This window comes from Prionailurus bengalensis, chromosome B1, assembly GCF_016509475.1.
Source record: "Prionailurus bengalensis isolate Pbe53 chromosome B1, Fcat_Pben_1.1_paternal_pri, whole genome shotgun sequence".
NCBI classification, from domain to species: Eukaryota; Metazoa; Chordata; class Mammalia; order Carnivora; family Felidae; genus Prionailurus; species Prionailurus bengalensis.
The window spans coordinates 163,462,698-163,476,385 of record NC_057344.1 but is presented as its reverse complement, the minus strand read 5'-3'; the positions used below and the strand labels follow the sequence as shown (position 1 = coordinate 163,476,385).

Sequence of the window (13,688 nt, the reverse complement as noted above, 5' to 3'; positions counted from 1 at the left end):
TGCTTTTGTAGATACATCAGGCTATTGACCAAAAACACTCAATAGGTCTTTAAAACATAAAACACTACTGTGCCTTGAACATAGAAATAAACGGTAGTAAGTGGTGTCAATTCTAACTCTCCTTACCTATTTAATGACCAATATTTCAGCCTCCACACAGACAGGGAATCACTCCATGAGTAGTGGGAGGAGCCTGCATATGTAAGTGCCAGTTAGGGGGTATAGCAGGTAGAATGATGCCCCGCCCCCCCAAAAGATCTGGCCCTGTCCTAACCTCCAAAAGCTGTGAATGTGACTTTATTTAAATAAAGGTCTTTGAAGATGTCATTAAGAACCTTGAGATGAGATCATCCTGGATTATCTAAATTACCTTAAATCCTATGACAAGTGTCTTCATAAGACACAGATGAAGAGAACACACACACAGGAGACGGTGATAGGAAGACAGAGGCAGAGATCACGGTTATGCAGCCACAGGCCTTGGAATGCCTGGAGGTACCAGAAGCTGGAAGAAGCAAGGGAGGATTCTTCCCTGAAGCCTTTTGAGGAAGTGAGTTTCTGCCAATACCTTCATTTCAAACTTTTGGCCTCCAGAAATGCAAGAGAATAAATTTTGTTGTTTTAAGCCACCGGGTTTATGGTGATTTGTTACAGCAGCCTTGGGAAAGTAACCCAGAAGGCTATGTATTTCTAGGGGCATTCTCCCAGGACTGAGGGAAATATCCCCAACGATCCACACCAACACTTCTCTCCATAGCTTAAGGAAATGGAAAATAGGCTGGGATGGCAGCCATTTAGACAGTTCCATTCTTTTTTCTTTTTTCTTAACGTTTATTTATTATTGAGAGAGAGAGAGAGAGACAGAGTGCAATCAGGGGAGGGGCAGAGGGAGAGGGAGACACAGAATCTGAAGCAAGCTCCAGGCTCTGAGCTGTCAGCACTGAGCCCATCGCGAGGCTCAAACTCACGAAACATGAGATCATGACCTGAGCTGAAGTCAGATGCTCAACTGACTGAGCCACCCGGGCGCCCCTAGACTGCTCTGTGCTTAGGGATGGCAGTTCTGCCCTAGTATAAAAATGTAATAACTTCTTTCAATCCACTACTAAGCTGGAATACTGATGTCTTCTGCGATGACAATTACACCAAATTTGCCAGGGCCCCAAGACTACAGATGGAATGGCTGAGTTTGTGTGTGTTGTAGAAAACATAATACACACATAACAACAATACTTAATGAGGAGTTTGAAAACACGAGGTGACTCATGTATTAACGCAGGAGCCAAAACGTGCAGCGTTCTAGTCAAAAAAGGCCACGTGACTGACAAACGCAGTCATAAGCCAGCTATGCAAATCATCTCCCAGATAGCAATGGCATGTTTCCACCTCACCATCATGCAGTGCTGTTGCCATGCGCTGTGCCAAGAGGCTATTAAAGAAAAATCTTGGAGAGTTTCCATTCTGCTGTTGGTGAAGTCTTTTGTGTGCCTGTGACAAATGCATCAAACATAAGAAGCAAATAAGAGTCACTGGAAAATCATGGTGGAATTTGAATCCACACATTCCAAGGCACAAATGAATGATGTAAAAAACAAAACAAAACAGAACAACAACAACAACAACAACAACATCCCTGGTTAACTGGGACAGAACCTACTGCCACGGTTAAAAGTGTACTGGTTAACCTACTATGTCAAAGAGCATGGCTCCCACGAGCAAGCACCTTTCTTTTAGAAAGGCAGAGGAAGAAGATCAGGGATGAAAAGGATAGAAATGAAGGGATTCTCATAAAAACTACAAATCTCAAATCTGGAGGCCATCTTGTCTACTCCCTACCTGAAGCAGGATTCGCTTCTTCCCCCTCCTTTTTAGAATACGGTAGAAAATACAACATAATCATTATTACTACGTAATGAGTAGTTCACTAGGTGCAAGATACTGTGCTGGGTGCTTTACATGTATTTTCTCACTTAATTGTTATAGTAATGCTACGAGATCAACGATAACCTTCACTTTAGAGATGAATAGATGATTTGCTGAAGAAACACGAATTCTCTCTGGTATTCGTTCATTCTTTTAGCAACACATACCAGGCACATATAAATATGCCAAATAAACAAATGCACCAAAAAACAATCACCATCAGTGACGGAGATCTCAGTACCCCAAAAGGCAACCTCCTGGATTTTTGGACAGCTCTAATTCTTAAGAAAAGAAAATTCTTTCTTATATTGATGAGCTGTGTGTCTCCAGATAACTAAGCAATAGGTCACGAGGGTGTCATTGTTCACTCGGAACAAAACGAGATTAGAGGAAATGGTGAATGTAAGAGGTTCACAGGAGGCGACCAACATTTTCTGTTTCTGATTTCAGCACTTTTTATACTTACCAACTTGCATGGTTTTCATGTTGACCCTTAGTCCCTGGGGAGAGCAGATAGCTAAATCCCATTAACCCAGGAAGAGAGATGTGGTCTTCCTTCCAGATAGTTTTGAAAAGCCCTTGATAGTTTAGAGGCACTGTCAGAGGGCCATAAATATGCCACCCACATAAAAGTGAGTCTACACGATGCCAGCACGTAAATATCAGGCATAGTTCTGTGTCATCACCAGGAGATCCATGAATAGATGAGCTCCACGAATACTGACGTGATGAGGCAGACACATTTCAGAGCCTCCCTTGTACGTGCTCTCTTGGCAGGCACTTTACATGGCCTTTCAAGAAGTCAGAATCCCAGCAGACCCTATTTTCTCCACTCCAAGTGAGGAATTCACATCCAGTAGGGAGACACCGGAGGCCAGGAAGCTAGGAATCACTGCTCCAGGAGAATCCACTGTTTATTTACCTCACCGAGTCCTACCGCCACAGGTCTGCAAAAGACCAGGCATTTCAACGGGCAGCCACCCTACCCCGGAGCTCCAAGATAAACAAGATAATCTTTGTTAACAGGTTTTCTTTCCAAACCTTCGGGGAAGGAGGGGGCTTTCGGGAAATCTGTTTTTCTCAAAGAGTCTTTGGCCCTCAACTTACTACTGTTTCCATCGTTATTACGTCCAAACTGTAGCACGACCCAAGAAGTCTAACTTTAACCAATATAATAATTGTTTTCCACACGGGCACACCTCGGAGACAGTGTGGGTTCCGTTCCAGACCACCACAAAAAAGCGAGTATCTCAATAAAGCAAATATTATACTAAAGCGAGTCAAATGAATTTTTTGGTTTCCCAGTGCATATAGGAGTTATGTTTGCACTACACCACAGTCTATTAAGTGTGCAATAGCATTATGTCTAAAAAAAAAAAAAATCGGGGCGCCTGGGGGGCGCAGTCGGTTAAGCGTCCGACTTCAGCCAGGTCACGATCTCGCGGTCCGTGGGTTCGAGCCCCGCGTCGGGCTCTGGGCTGATGGCTCGGAGCCTGGAGCCTGTTTCCGATTCTGTGTCTCCCTCTCTCTCTGCCCCTCCCCCGTTCATGCTCTGTCTCTCTCTGTCCCAAAAATAATAAATAAACGTTGAAAAAAAAATTTAAAAAAAAATGATGTATATACCTTAATTTAAAAATACTTTATTTCTAGGGGCTCCTGGGTGGCTCAGTTAGTTAAGCTTCTGACTCTTGATTTCTGCTCAGGTAGTGATCTCACGGTTTGTGGGATCGAGCCCCACGTTGGGCTCTACACTGACATTGTGGAGTCTGCTCCGTATTCTCTCTCCCTTTCTCTCTGCCCCTCCCCCACTCACGCTTGCATGCACCTGTGCTCTCCCTCTCTCTCTCAAAATAAACTTAAAAAAAAAAAAAAAAACACCTTTATTGCTAAATAATGCTGTCATCTGAGCTTCCACTGAGTCGTAATCATTGATCACAGATCACCATAACAAATCCGATAGTGATGAAAAGTCTGAAATACTGTGAGAATTACCAAAATGTGACACAACATGAAGGGAATAAATGCTGTTGGAAAAACGGCACCGATAGACTTGCTGGAGGGAGGCTTGCCACGACCCTGTAATTTGTAAAAAATGCAATATCTGCAAAATGCAATAAAGCTAAGTATGCCTGTGTATCATATAACAAGAGATATATGCCCGTGTATAACAAGAGATATAGGCCTGTATATAATATAACAAGAGATATATTCCTGTGTGTAACAAGAGATATATGCCTGTGTATCATATAACAAGAGATATAGGCCTGTATATAATATAACAAGAGATATATGCCTGTGTATCATATAACAAGAGATATATGCCTGTAATAATAGAACAAGAGTTGCCATTTATTGGGCACCTGCTATATTATACATCAGGCAAATTACATGAAACCATGTCAGTTATTCTTCACAATAGCATGGGGTTTGGTACATAAGACAAAGAGGTACTGAGTGCCTAGTAATTACTTGGTGGAACCAGGCCTCGAACCCAGATCTGATTCTACTTTCCTTTTAAAAAACAGTATTCAGGGAAGGGGGTTGTCTGGGTGGCTCAGTCCATTAAGCGTCCAACTCTTGATTTTGGCTCAGGTCATGATCTCACAGTTCATGAACTCGAGTTCTGCCTTGGGCCCTGGGCTGACAGTGCAGTCTGCTTGGCATTCTCTCTCTCTCACTCCTTCTCTCTCTGTCTCCCTTTCTTCTCTTTCTCTCAAAATAAATAAATAAACTGAAAAAATTAAAAAAAAAAACAAAAACCCACTACTAGCAATAGCTCACATTGTGCCAGGTAGAATTCCAAGCAGTTAACACATTTCAGTTGTTTCTTCTTCATAAGAAGCCTATTTTCCAGCTGAGGTAAAGCGGGGTTAAATAACCGGTCCCAGCCCCCCACCCCCACCCCCCCTCCCGCTAGTATAAGGTAGAGCTGGGTTTTGAACCCAGGCAACCTGATGGCAGAGGCCAAACCACTATTCTAAAGCAGTAGCCCTGTTCCACCAAGAACTACACAAGATGAGCATTTCCCGGTGAGGCATCACCCACTCCCCTGCAGTTGGTCTGATTTACCGAGGTATGTTGCCCCCCCTAGCTTCTGCTAGAGGACCCGGCCACTCGTGAGGTTTGCCATGTTAGCGTCCCTTTTTGGGGAAAGGTAAACAAGGAAACTGATGGGCAGGGAAGTTGAGGCTTTCCCCCAGGATCCCCGAAGCACACCAGTAGTAAGGTCAAGGTTATGAACCCCTGTCCATCCGCTAGGCGGTTACCTTGGTCATGAATGATGAAAACCTGCCTTAGCTTTTCAGGATAGGGTGAGATCTAGAGAAGGCCCGGGAGCCTTAGGCAATGACTCAAGGTCATCGAAGGGTACAGGATAATCCATTAGTGAGGCCATCATATCCAAGGGATCCCCAAGCCCCCTTCCCCAGGGCAGTGCGGGCTCGAAACCGGTTTCCTCCTCCCTCCGGCCCGCCCCCCGCCCCCACACCCCCCTCCCCCGCCCAGGGTGGCGAGGCACAGCGGCACAGGGTGTTTATCAGCAAGATTGGAGGAAACCAAGCACCCAGTCTGCCCTGGAGAGAGCACAGTGGAAAGCAGAAAGGGCTGCCTGCCAAGTCAGATTACAGCAAACGACAACAGGACATGTCCCCCGCAGGCCTGCGGAGAACCACGTTTGCTGGGTCTGTGGTGCAGCGACAGCTTTGAGGCGGGAAAAGCCGGAGGAACAGCAGCGGCCGGCGGCTCCTAAGCATGTCCGGGGGCTGGCAGAGGCCAGATTGCCCCAGCTTGTATGACAAGGTTGAAGTAGTGTCCTCCTGCCTCCTGCCTGTTTTCTTTCTCTGAACTGTTAAGTTGGAGTTAATTACGTACAATTAATAACCATTACAAGAACCATCAGAGTTTCTAACGACGGCAGCCACGGAAGATCTCTTATCTTGCTAGGGTCACACTATCTCTGCCAAGCACCCAGGAGAATGCCTTCGAGAGCCGATCTTGCCTTTGTTTGGCACCCACGTGGCCCTAGACACTGGCCACATGACCCTCTCTCTCTGTTACCTCAACTACTTCTCACGATCACTTCGTATCACAGGGATTGGCTCCTGTTTTACCGATGAAGACACTTGAGGGCCTGAGCGGCTAAGTCACTTGCTCAAGGATGTTAAGTGGAGAGACACCGTATGTTTTCCAGACAGGTCTTATTGCCACTTGAACCAAGAGATGCAGTTACCACACGTAGGGAGCCACCGTGGGGCGTTCATCCCCTCGGACAGTATTTGTGCACAAATTATCCAAGAGGCCAACTGCAGTCTAGATAACCTGACTCTGAATTCCAGCCTCTGTAGTTTCTTTCCTTTCTTATATCTGGGGGCATGGCACCCACAGCTCTGTTCCTTTAGGAGCCAGGGACCCTGACATGTAGCGATGAAATGGGGTACTTAATCATAAATTACGATGCAAAGATCTAACAGACCATGGTAATCCAGAAGCAACGCGTCTCGTGGAGAGGTTTCTGACGTTAAAGACATATTTTGCTCCAGAAGATTCAGGACCTGAGAGCTCTTTTTCTGTCCTCTGCTGACAAAGCTCCGAATCAAGTGAGAAAACACACGGGTAAGGTACCACCATCCAGACATACCACTCGGGAAAAGAACCCACGAAGGTCAGTTCAAGAACAGTACGAGCCTCCACCGAATAAGCGAGAAAGCGGCAACAAGGCCGGGGCAGAATCTCGGTAGTGAGAAGCAGCGGTCCGACAAAACTCTTCTCAGCTTGTTTCGATTTCGACTTCTGGAGAATTGACATGCACTTTGAATTTCGGGGCGGACGAATCTGAGCATAACCCCTAACAGGCTATTCCTTTGCAAAGGTACTGGCTGACTGAAATCTCAGAAAAGCAGCCATGAAGGAATCCAGAATGAAAGGTCCCCTCACAGGCTGATTTCTCCCCTCCATGTTTTCCAGCTCAGCTCAGCAGGGAAACGGGATGTATTTTCCTTTCTCTGCTGGATGTAGAGTGGGGCTCTTGGGCTGTCAAGAACAGAAGGAGTATAGGCTGTGGGATCAAGAGTAAGAACACAAAAATGGATCCTAGGAGTAAAATTGCTTCAAAAAAAAAAAAAAAAAGTCAGGTCCCGGGGAGAACAGTCTCCTCCATATATTTGCTATTAAAAATATTAAATAAAGATTTGCTGTTAAAGGGGGAAAAAAGTGGAAGAATTAAAAAACAAAACAAACAACAATTAAAGATCAGACCTGAAGTTACATTCTTGTAAGCACTGAGGAAATGATCTTTTCTTTAAATCAAAGGTCAGCAGGCAGCCAGGCCAGGTCTGGATGTAAACAATTCTAATCCAGACTGCAAAGTGGATTTTAAGAGCGTCAACAAAGAACAAAGAAAACAGAAGAAGTTTTTAGAGGAGAAAGAGGAAGGAGAAGGAGTCCAGGGCTTCTGAGGGGGGCAGCTGGTGAAACAGACTTCTGGTGGTGGGGGGACATGTTAGGTTCAGATGGAAATTCCCTCTGGGGAGACAAATGCAGAAAGTAAGGCAAAAATAAGGCAACCGTGAATTCAGTCGGCACTGGCCTCTCAACCCCCATTAAACGGGCAGGACAGGTCTGAACCTTTGAGTTCAGTTTCAAAAAAGTCTCCACTGCAGGGTTTAAAAAAAAAAAAAAAAAATCAGATCAACTTCCCAGACAAGCAGAGGCTGGCTTAATGATTAAGAGAAAGAAAAAGGATTAAATATCTGGCCTGGGAGAATTTTCCTGTGCAACCAAAATGTCAAAGGCATCTCTCTGCTCTTCCCTCTCAAAAGGGCTTCTCCCTGTGGGACAAACTCAGAGCTAAGCCATTCAGCTTATGTATTTTTTTCATTCACATTCCTCATTCAGATCCCTCAAGGGCCATGGGGCTGACCGTCAAAGGAGAAAAATGGAGAGTTTCAACTCACCTTTTCAAGTGTGTGTCTGGGGCTCTCAAAGCAGCAGCAGCCCCGAAGTTTCCATGCCTTGTGGGTGAATCCAGCAGCTCGTGGGGCTGCCTGAGCAGTGACCAGGCTCAACCTCAGCGTACAGGTGCCTAAAGGAAGGAGGAAGGCATTGGTTGGTTGAGAGCAGGAAATGTGTGACATCACAGGGAGCCTCACAGATAAAACATTGCTGGGACCTTAGCTATTGAAACAGTCAATAGGTCCCGCCCACCTGTCATTTACCTGAATACCTGTGAGCAGGTAGGTGGCGTCTCGGTTCGGACAAATGAATCAGTTAGAGCAATTTGCCTTGGAATTAACTTTCTTTCCTGAGCACGGCACGTGTCCAGCCCCGTGGACAGATTGGAACTTAAAAGCCTGGTTGTTTCCTCGGCCCCCTCCTCCCACCCTGTCCCAAGTAGCTGTCCCTAAAAGACTTAAAAAAGACACTGAACCACCAAATCAAGACAGTAAATTCGTGGGCATAAAAAGAAGAGTGTGAAGACTGACTTTTTGAAAAATATTTGAGAGTCACCCTCAAATGCCTTTTTGAATGGTATCCATTTGAATCCCATGTGTTTCTGTGTTCTAATTTAAAAAAAATTGGAGGTGAGTCTTCAAATACATCTTTTTAAAAATTTTTTAAATGTCACTTTATTTTCGAGAGACAGAGACACACACACAGAGTGCAAGCGGAGGAGGGGCAGAGAGAGGGAGACACAGAATCCGAAGCAGGCTCCGGGCTCTGGCTGTCAGGACAGAGCCCGCGACGTTGGGCTCGAGCTCACGAATGATGAGATCATGACCAGAACCGAGGTTGGGACACTTAACTGACTGAGCCACCCAGGCCCCCCTTCAAATTCAAAAAAAATCTTAATATGCTATATGTTGGCATTTTCAAGGTCACGTTTTCAAATGCTTTTTCCCTACCCCCGCCCCAGTGGGAGGGCAGCGTTTTAAGCCCTTATTCAGGAGTTTGTAAAACTTCAAGGTCATTCCTACCTCGGCTTGCCTGGCGTCTTAGTCACATGGAGTTGACAGTTCACTTGTAGGCCTGCAATTAGGAACAATTTAAATGATTCAGATTTGAATGATAGTACAGTAATAAGGTGGCTTTGTCTGCTGGTTACAGCCAGGAAGAAGGAGTCAGGATTATTTCTGTCCCAAGCCTGGTGTGTGACCCTGGGCAAGTCGCTGTGTTGCTTCAGTTTTTCCAGCAGGAAAAGATAGTAACTCCACAGCTCAGCTCCACCAGCACCACAGCCGCAGCTGGGAGCTATTAGGACTGACTGTTAAACGCGTTGGCATCTTCCAGAAGATTGTAAACAACTCCCTTCATTGTATTTAAACGTCCTATATGTCTGTGGTCCCCATCCAGCATCTCTCAACAATTTATTCACTCTCTGGAGCACTACCTGGGGATACTGTCCGTTCTCACTCCAAGAGAAGGCAGAGACGTTTCCTCAGAGAGACATTTCCTCCTCCCCCCACCCCTTGAGAAAAAAGTGTTGAAATTCCTATCCCTCCCTGCCCCCCCCCCCCCCATTCTGTGTCTCTCTTCTCCTGATACTGGAAACGCTTTGGTTCCACACATTCTAACATTGGACTACTTTAGCGGGTTTCGGTAGGTCCTGTGATGGGTAGGTTGGTGTCTTGACTGGGGGGAGGGGTGGAGGAAGAGGAATCGAGGAGAGGGGGAGGGGGGAGGAGGAAGGGAAGGAGGTCTTGATTCTGCTCTCTTGGCCTCCACTTTGAGCGCAGCCGGTCATTCAATACCTTGTAAAAGGATCGGACAGGGAAGGAGGAGAAATTCTAGTTAAGTGCCTGAGGTACAGAGCAGACTCTGGATACTTCCCTGGCCACCCTCCCCCAGCCATCCCAGACTGCTGTGTTAACACCTTCCCCACCTGGGAGCTGGGTGCGCTTTGAAGAGAATGAAAAGCCTTAAAAAAAAAAAAATGCCCGCTCACATTTTTATCCAATAGAAACTAAGGTAGGCGTGGCCTCCCCTGTCTCGTATTAACAAAACAACTCTGCAAACACTTTTCCACCACTTAGGTCTTTCAGGAAAAGACCTGGTCCACCAGCTGAGACTCAGCTGAGAAACAACAAAAGAAAGACTTCTCCTTCACTTTGACAGGGTGTCCCCTTGTCCCTGAGAAGGGCAGGGCGAGTGGCCAACCCCGTGAGTCATCTGGAAGGCCGAGCCTCTGGCAGTCTTGAAGCTACCTGCCTTTCCTGTGTGTCAGTCATGCCTCACCTTTTTTTTCTAGGGCCACCAAATCTGTCCTCAGAGGGCAGAATCACAGTTTTTTTGTTTGTTTGTTTTGGTTTGGTTTTGGTGGGGGAGTTGCAGGGGAAAAGAATTGGTAGGAAGTGATCAGGCACAAAGCTTTATCCAAAGGCTCCCAGGCTATGGGGCTTCCCTTGCTATCTATAGTCACATACACTCGGCCATCTACATATATGGCCTGATGAATAAACATTAAGAACAACAGTTGAAGCAGGAGTGGAGTTCACACCCTAGTATGGTGTATACACGAAGAGAAAGAGACAAAAGTAGATGTATTTCACACAATCAGCCATCCCAAGTAAGAGGCATCTTGGTACTCCTGGATTTAGAATAATCTCTCACAGTTACAAAAAAAAAATCAATATGGGTTTCATTATTCCATTGGGGCTGTCGTCGCATTATTCAGGAAATGACATTTCTAAAGTATTGTGGAAAAGATATAAATCAGAAACGTAAAAAACTAACATTGAATAGGCACTTAGTGGGTGCTACTTACTGTTCTAAGTATTTTTTTTTACAACAACCCTTTAAGTTAGGTGCTATGTGCATTCAAAGCTGGGGAAACCCAGGCATATAGAAAGGCTGAGAAGTTACTTAAGGACGGACCAGCCCTCAAGCAGCAGGCCCAGAGCAGTTTTAACCAGTGGAAAGAAGGGGAGGAAAGTTTCTAATTTCATGCTCATGGCGCAACTTCGTGGACACTAATGAAGCTTCTCACCTGTTCCCTATTCAGAAGGAAGTATCTTGTGGAAGTAGCCCTGGGGGAGTGTAGTTTCCGGGAAGGAGTGTCTTCAGTTACAGATGAATTACTAATCTGGTTTATACGTACAGTATATACGCATAGAACATATACACACGTGCATATATTTCTACATACAGTTATGTGAAACGCACCAGGAAATCCATGAAATCGTACTTTTGAAGTATGAAATCATCTTTTCAAAGCCCGTCAAATCAACTGGAGAATGGAAGATCAACTTGATGGATCCCTTTAGAACGATCAGTTGTCAGTCTATGGCACCTTTTATGGTTATTTCTCTCTATAACTTCAACAGTCAGTGCCTTTAAAATCTGAAAATCTTATCAGGGCAGCCCTAAGAACATGGAAGGAACAACATGCCATTGGGTAATATGAGACCATGTAAAATTAAGTTCCAATACCACCACCGCCATGACGGATGATGGAGACCTGGGTTGGCAAATACCAGATGCACACTGCACCATTCTTTTCCCCCATACCATACGGTGTAGTCTCTAGTCCTTGCTAAAGGGCCATGGTGCCCTTGAGCTGAGAGGTAACCTTAGAATCTTCAAGACGTAAGTCCCAGGACAATGTAATTTCTATGCCTAGTTTCACAGAAGACGGCAAGACAGTCAGGAAAGGAAAAGAATGGTGTTGGCTGGTGCCATCAGGGAAGATTTCATGGAGAACGTATTGAACCTTGAAGGATCTGGCGAGATGGTGAGAAGGGCACACAGTTCCAAACAGGGTGGCCGTGTAGATGGAGGCAGGAATGATCACAGCCTGTGTGTGGTGGGGAGGAAGGTGTGGTGGGGGAGCAGGTGGAAGCAGGGGAAGAGGATCCATCACATGCTAAGTTTGGATGGGTACTGTAGGACCAGATTATGAAGCCCCTCGAGGGCTGACTGCTTCCGGTCTCCATGATATTGCTGGCTACTAGTCTCATGATGAATAAACAGCTTTTTTAATTGAAAAAAAAAAAAGGAAGAAAGAAATTCAGCATCTTATGCACAGGGTAATTTATCAAGAGTGACAATGTTTTAAGAGTCGAACCAGAAGACAGACTCTTAAATACAGAGAACGAACTGAAGGTTGCCAGAAGGTAGGTGTGTATGTGGGGAGTGGGGGGGGGGGGCGGGTGAAGGGGATGAAATAGATAAAGGGGATCAAGAATACACTTATCTAGAAAAAATAAAGAGTGACAATGTTTTCGGTGTTGAGCTAAACTTCCAGGATGTGCCATTTTGGCTACTTTATGGTCTTCTTTCTCTTTAGAAGCACGTCTCCTTTGCAGTCGTTATATCCCGTAAACATCTTTGTCTGGAAGGGCAGGTGGAACACATTAGAAATCCCTCTGAACTCAAGGTTGGGCCTGTCCTAGTTAACCAGCCAGCTCACTTGGGCTTTTTGATTAGTTTGAATTCTTTTATGTGTCTTGACAGGGAAATCTAAGGGGGGAAAGGAGGTCTGTTTTCAAAGCTCTTTCCTTCTAGATCAACACAATGAAGGTTGGCATCCTCAAGGATTCCTCCTGGCAATGGACCCATTGCTAAGACCATGCCTCGTGATTCGTCAGAATTACTTTGCCCCTGTTTGCTTCCTTTTTTTTTCTCATGGCATATTTGTAGAGTTGTCTAAGATGACTAAATGCCACAACAAAAACATATCCCATCTGATTTTAATAAACACATCTCTAGAAAAAGCTTCTTTGGCTGAAAGTGCTCAGCATTATGAGATGGAATTGCTGTATACATGCCATCAAATTGGCCTCAGGTCTTTTTTTTTTTTTTTTTTAAACTAGCTTAGCCCCAAATCTTTCATTGGCTAATTACAAGTGCTTAGCATGATGCAAATAAGCAGATCCCACAAGGGCAATTATGGAAAATAATAGTAATAATCACAACTATCAGCTGATGTGATAGATGCCATCTGGTTCTGTGTATGTGGAAGAGATTCTGGTTCTCCCACAAACTCACAGCCTGTGTATTGCCTGGTTGGCAGATGAGCTTCTAGGACACGCTATGGATCTACAGGTTAGGAGCAGACATTTCTCTGCTTTGCGTGCTATTTGGGGGAGAGGTAGTGCATCAGGTATTGGATTTGGCACGTATTTTGTGAACTTGGCACATATTTGTGGCCAGCATACTCTGCTTCAGCACATATACACAACTATAATTATCACAAGGCCTATATTCCGGAACTGTAAATATCTTTATGTGTATATGACTCCACCCCTGCGTAAACCAGGTGGGTTACTCCATTTTTGGGTGATGATTATTACTATTTTGGAGGCTATCATGTCTTTGTTTCTTTACTGGTTCCTTCATATACAGCTCTAATGATTGACCTAGTACCATATATGGAAAATGGAAAATGTCTCTTCTCTTTGCTAACTTTGGCTTCATTCTGAGGGCTTTCATGGCACTGTAGATGACCCCTCCAGCATCCTTGACCCCCTCAACTATAAGGACATTGACCTCGACTCCCCTTAGGCTACCCTTTCTGAGGGCTACCCGTTGGATCTTCTTATCACCCCCAAATCTTCCATTTCAAAAAATCAGGGACTGCTATTCTCAACCCTCCAGGTTTTTCACTCCCTTATTCAAACTTCGCTTTCTTCTCTGCACTGATTGTGATCCCTGCTTCCTGGAGGCTGCCCAAGAATACCTGCTCCCTAGGTTTTACTTCAAGCTTATCTGGCCCAGATTCAACTTCCTTGCCAGCCTCTTCGACTTCCTGGTGACCTGGCAGGACCGTGGCA

At 45.2% G+C, this 13,688-nt stretch overlaps 1 protein-coding gene across 1 annotated transcript in view; it reads right to left on the bottom strand.

The window, feature by feature from the left end:
• The window catches only part of LNX1 (ligand of numb-protein X 1), a 124,277-nt gene extending 116,270 nt beyond the window's left edge, over positions 1-8,007 (bottom strand). The window contains exon 1 of the mRNA XM_043572631.1: positions 7,875-8,007. The gene's annotated coding sequence lies outside the window, so the exon portion shown is untranslated. The remainder of the gene's footprint in view (positions 1-7,874) is intronic.
• Between the last annotated feature and the right edge of the window lie 5,681 nt (positions 8,008-13,688).